This window comes from Rosa rugosa, chromosome 1 (assembly GCF_958449725.1).
Source record: "Rosa rugosa chromosome 1, drRosRugo1.1, whole genome shotgun sequence".
Classification (NCBI taxonomy): Eukaryota; Viridiplantae; Streptophyta; class Magnoliopsida; order Rosales; family Rosaceae; genus Rosa; species Rosa rugosa.
The window spans coordinates 33,628,560-33,634,259 of record NC_084820.1 but is presented as its reverse complement, the minus strand read 5'-3'; the positions used below and the strand labels follow the sequence as shown (position 1 = coordinate 33,634,259).

The 5,700-nt window shown below is 34.6% G+C and overlaps 1 long non-coding RNA gene across 2 annotated transcripts; it reads left to right on the top strand.

Annotated features, from left to right (window-relative positions):
* The first annotated feature begins 346 nt into the window (after positions 1-346).
* On the top strand, positions 347-2,566 carry LOC133735696 (uncharacterized). Of its 2 annotated transcripts, none has more exons than XR_009859228.1 (5): positions 347-631; positions 935-966; positions 1,160-1,261; positions 1,709-1,777; positions 2,156-2,566. It is a non-coding gene; the product is annotated as an uncharacterized LOC133735696 (long non-coding RNA). The 2 variants fall into 2 exon arrangements; XR_009859220.1 differs by having other exon boundaries at positions 348-631; positions 925-966.
* Positions 2,567-5,700: the final 3,134 nt, after the last annotated feature.

The following is a 5,700-nucleotide window of genomic DNA, read 5'->3' as shown; positions in this document are numbered from 1 at the left end:
TTTATACACAATTTACAAATCCATATCTCATTGGGAATCCATATACAATAAGGAAACAAAAATCCCTAAAGAACACCACCAAAAATCCCTAAGAAACACAATTCCTAAAAAACACCAAAGAAATCCCTATTTTTTAGCAATCCCTAAAAAACACAAGACAATTTCCTAAAAAACCACTAAATTAATTCCTAGAAAACAGTAACACATTATACATACATCTAAAGACGGATCCACTATTATACTGTTCATCCAGGACTGTCTCTTTTGCCCTTTCTGTTTCCCATAATTACGCGCTGCCATTCTCACTTTTTTTTTTTTTTTCCTGAATATATGTATTGGACTTAGATGTTGGATCTGGAAGTTTCTACACCGACAGAGGCTTTTGTCTATAATATCAGCGGGTTTAGTCATTCATCAAATCCAATTTCAAAGCCACCATCTTTGTTGCATACCCAAGCTCAGAAGCACAACCATTCATCCAGAGAGAACAATTATCAAGAACGTTTGTTTCTTCAATTCAGTTCTCTAATTTAGACGAATCAGAAACGATTCGAGCTCTGTTTTCGGAATCCAAAAGAAAGAAGGAAAATCCAATTCCAAACGACTTCGATCGTCTTCTTGAGCATACAAGGTACGCCGATTTGTTTCTCTCTCTTCTTTATCTTTCTAGGTTGTCTGTGTGTCTTTTGATTGCTTTGCTTTTTGATGTGATTAGAAACTGAAAGCTTGAATTTTTGGGTTTTCTTGATTGCTTGATTCAAATCACTATTGCTATCATTATTATCGAATTCATTTGGTTTGCTAGCTATTAGAAATTTCTGATTTTCTAGGCATATGTTTAATTTGGATTTTATAATGAAATCCAACCTTACTTTCAACTGATGAATTTTTTCTTTTCTTCTGGGATTTTGTTGTTTGTCGAAGACACAGATAGAGAGAGAGAGAGACCGGGAGAAGAAGGGGAAGGTATTTTTTATCTTCACCGATATAAGATGGGTTTTGTATTTTCTGTTCATCGAAATGAGAACTGCTTATTGAAAATGTTCTGATATCTATGATTTCAGGATTCTATGCAAATAAGTATCTGGATTATTCTTTCGCCACTGTTATTTCAGTATGATGGTCTAAAAATTTAATTGGATTCCATCTATTGTTGCAGTGATGGCATCTACCAGCACAACGAAACGGGTCAAAAGATTGTTGGAAGGAGGATGTAAACCTAATCAATTTTATCAAGTTAATTCAAAGAGATGGAAAAGAAGTGGGTATATTTTCTTATGTTATTTTCTATTTGAAAGCAGGATATTTACTTTAATTTTGTTCTTGAATGAATGAGTTTCTCTCTTTTTATCTATTTTTGTTGAATGAAGGTATACGGTCTATATATTGTTTTGTTGTGGTCATGGTTTGATCTCTGTAACATAATTAATCTACATTGAGGTGAGTTAATGATTAATTGTTGGCAGATAGTAATCATTGAATTTTTGTTTGTAACTTCATTTGTAGTGTATAGGTTTTGAATGTCTCTAGCTTCTCCTCCTTTGTTTTTATTGTTCATGGAAGTTGTTTTTTCATCACTAATCTATGAACAATCTGTAAAGTGTATAAACTAATTTGTATTATTTGGTTTTTGGTTATAGTGTTTGAGGAACAAGTAGTTGAAGGATAGAATACAAACTAATTTGTATTGTTTGGTTTTTGGTTATAGTGTTTAAGGAACAAGTAGTTGAAGGATCGAATACAGTTGGAGATGAAGATGCGTTCGCAATGCCGGAAGGTAGTTATTTTCTCTTGGTTTCATGGAGAAATGTAATTTTAGTGATAGTTAATTTTGCTTGGTTTCACTTGAATGTTGCTAAATGAATGCGATTATTATTATTCCAGTTGGGAAAATTTTAACTATACCTTCCAAGCAAAAATGGGTGGAATGATTGAAGCTTTAATTAGCTCAATCTAAAAAATAATAGCTATGATTCAGATGAATGAGTTGTCCAACTTAGTTGTTTATGAATAATCCCCAGAAAGATTCCTTTTGAAACTTTGTGCAAGTTACCAATTTGTTCTTATTTTGCTTCTCTCTTTGCAGAAACTGAATGCTAAGCTTTTATATTTGATCTCACAGATTCTAATGAGCGTGGTTTTGTTGAAATACTAGGCCTGCTGCTTGATTTCCTGACGTGAATAAAGATGGATAATGTTGCTTCAGAGAATAAAGATATCCAGTTGAGCAGTCAGAGATCTTTGAAGGATTGAGCTCCAGGTAAGCTTCTTATGGTTTATTGGTTTTAAATTTTGGTACATGCAGTTTTGGGTGACTTTAATGAATTTGGGATCTTCAATTTTGTTTACATTGTAAAACTCTATAATCCAAGAATACATATTAAGTGATAACCATCATGATGTCCAGCCAAGTAAAGCTCTAACATAACCTAAGGTCTGAACGTCATCTGCAATAACACTAATGTTTCAATTGAAATCATTCAGTTCATTGAACCACAAAGATGTAGACTTTATTAATTTTCATTATAACAGAATCAAAAGAAGCATTTGCTTTTCTGGTAGCCAAATCTTAATTGGAATTAATGGAACAACTTGGCCAGTATTTGATGTTGCTTCAAAATTGTTGTTTCGTCTGGTTGCAACTGAATTAGTGTTCTATTAAGGTTTAGATAGCAATATCTCACAGAATCAATTTGAAATGGCTTTTATATATTTGCATCCTGTTTGTGAGATAAGCTGCCATCAATCATAATTATATGTGATTATTTACTTAGATTTGTCTTGGTGTTAGATGTTATGTGTCTATTGTTTGTTTGGTTCTGTTTACTTTGATCCCCCCACAGCTGATAGAATGCAAAAGAAAGCATAGTTAATATGTTATTCTACCCAACAGACGGTAGAATATGTAAATGTTGCTTTGGTGTATGAACTTGGACTTCCATGACGAATAGAATGCTAGCAATCTATCAAGTATAAGATGTTTCTTTTATCTCGACAATTAGAGTAATCTATCAAAAATAAAACTGAGCTGCAGAGCATCCTCTTCAAAAAAGTTGAATTTCTATTACTTGAGCGATGCATCCTAGAATTAATTATATATACCTTCATGCTAGCCTCAAAAGTTACTTACTTAACCTTCTCCTGCTTGCTCAGTCTGAGTCTAGGAACAAGCTAAGCTCCAGAAAAGGGCCACTGTTAGTTTCGATGGTGCTGGACAAAACAGAATCAGAAGCCGGCTTTAACAGCAAATCCAAAAAGAGAACTTCGGTGAACAAGAAGAAGTGAAAAGAAGAATGACACTGGAAATGCATGTATCCAGCATAAGGAGGAAGAATTTATTCATTGTAAACAATTCATCAATAATTGTAAATCCCGCAGCAAAGCGCGGGCAATCTTGCTAGTATTTACTATTCACGGAGTTACTATTCACAAAATTTTAAAAACATTTTTTTATTTTATTATTTATATGAACATGCTACCTAAAAACTCTAAGTTAATTTTATTATTTACACAAACAAGAAAACATAAAGATGGGGGGTTTTTGAAGATTGAAAACATAAATTTTCGAAAACAAATAAAAAGATAAAAATCGTTTCTATACAAATGTGGGAAAAGAAGAATTTTCGAAAATGCAATTTATCAAGAACTTATCACGAATCAATGTTTCATGCATCCCTTAATCTTTATTAATCACCAAGAATGCCATCAACCAAGACACAAAGATCAAAGCAACCAATGTCCCTTTTAACTTTCTTTCTTATGTTAATCGAAATAGCAAACACCAAATCAATTTATTTTGAAAACCCAAATACACACATACGTTGAAAATTCGTTTTCAAATCATTAAGTTCAAGAAAGAATTGATGAACATGCAACTCCAAGGGCGTCACTACTCATCATCACATGCATAATCTGATTTCCGACTCAAAGCAAGCCTTTACTACTTATTTCGAATTAGAGTTTACCAAGCATAAACCTAATTACTAGCAAGTTACATGCAAGTCATCTATGGTTGCAACCACGTCAATCATTAACATGTAATGAAGCACAAAATCAGAATATCATTCAATCAATTCGGCAATCAATCAAGACAAAGAACACTCAAAACAAATCAAACATGAAAAGACATCAAAATTATACTTCGAAAATAGTTTTGCATACTCAAAAGATTCAACTTACACGTAGATAATCCAAAGCAGAAAATCTATCTAACAATTACACAAAACCGTGAAGTACATGTATGATAAGGCTTATGAACAACCCTTAGTTACGTCCCAAGGTCCAAAGCAGCTCCTTAGCACGGCAACAAGTGATGAACACGGCTATGGAGGGTGATGGCACGGCTTGCCCCTTGAAGAATTATGAAAACCTGAAACTTGAGAGCACACAAGTGAGAATACGAAATTGTGGAGAAAAATGTTGTTGTCCCTCTGAACGTCATACACACAAGGTATATATAGAAAGACGTCCAAAGCACTCCCAATTCGTTTCTACTTGGTTTCTCCAAAGTTGTGTTGATTTAGGACTTCTTTGGCACAAAGCAGATTTCCGGCAGACTTGACCTCAGTGAACTAAAACGGCCATAACTTCCTCTAGAAAATAGATATCGACGAGCTGTAAAATTTTATGGAAACTAGACATCTGTAGCTTTCCAACCATATAAAGATCATAATTTTCTGAGCTCTGAGAGATTTTCTATGCTCCGTTGACGTTGACTGATCTGCACAGGCAGTAATCCGAATCTGTAATGGATTTGAGTTTTAAAGCACAACTTAAGTCCAACTCGATTTTCCTTCACATCACATGCCTTTCACATGTCTTCCACGCCACTTCTAGATGCTTCATGAATACTCCTTAAGCTCTCCTAGTGCAAGTAGAACTCCATATGCAAGTAGGTTTCCTAGTCAAATACAAACTTCTTTTCTGCGAGATATTCTGGACTCTTCTGGAACCTTCTTGAGTAATCCTTATCCAACAGGGACTCCTTGTCACACTAGTATTCCTTATTTGAGTAGAATTGGGTTTCCTTGTCCAAGTAGAACTCCTAGTCCAAGTCAGCTTCAGACTCCTACTTCAACTAGGATTCCTTTTCCTAGTCAAACTGGGAGAACTTCCATTTCTTCATTTTTCTTCATTTCTGCGCCACTTTTGCCTTCCTTAACCATTTTTGGACTTTGAGACTCCATTTACACCTGTAAAAACACTAACTAAGTTAAATTGATCAAGATAAAGGAAATAACTTAGCAAAATATAGGGTGTTAAACATTATAAACGTCGCATTTTATGCTCCTATCACATGGAACGTTAGAAGGAATCATAGTTGCATTGTTTCCTTAAGCTGATTGTGTGAGTTGTTGATTGATGTTCATCAGTTACTCATACGAGCTTTCATAAGCTTACCGGGTTTGTTGTGTGGCAACCCGGTGCACTATTCAATGGAATGGTGTAGGGGTTAATCCTGCAGGTCAGGGAAATCGTGGCTGAAGCTGAGGTAGCTTGTTGGCAGCAGAATGGGTAGGAAGCAAATTTTGTTGGCTTTGTCATTGTTCTGATTTCCTCTATGTAGCAAAGCTCTGAGGAGCATTTACGTTTATTTTGTGATGACAATTTAATTCGTAAGCTTATGTAATATGTGACTCTGTGGAGCAGGTCAATATTGGAATTGTGGTTTCAGGGCATCAATATGTACTTGTTTTAAAG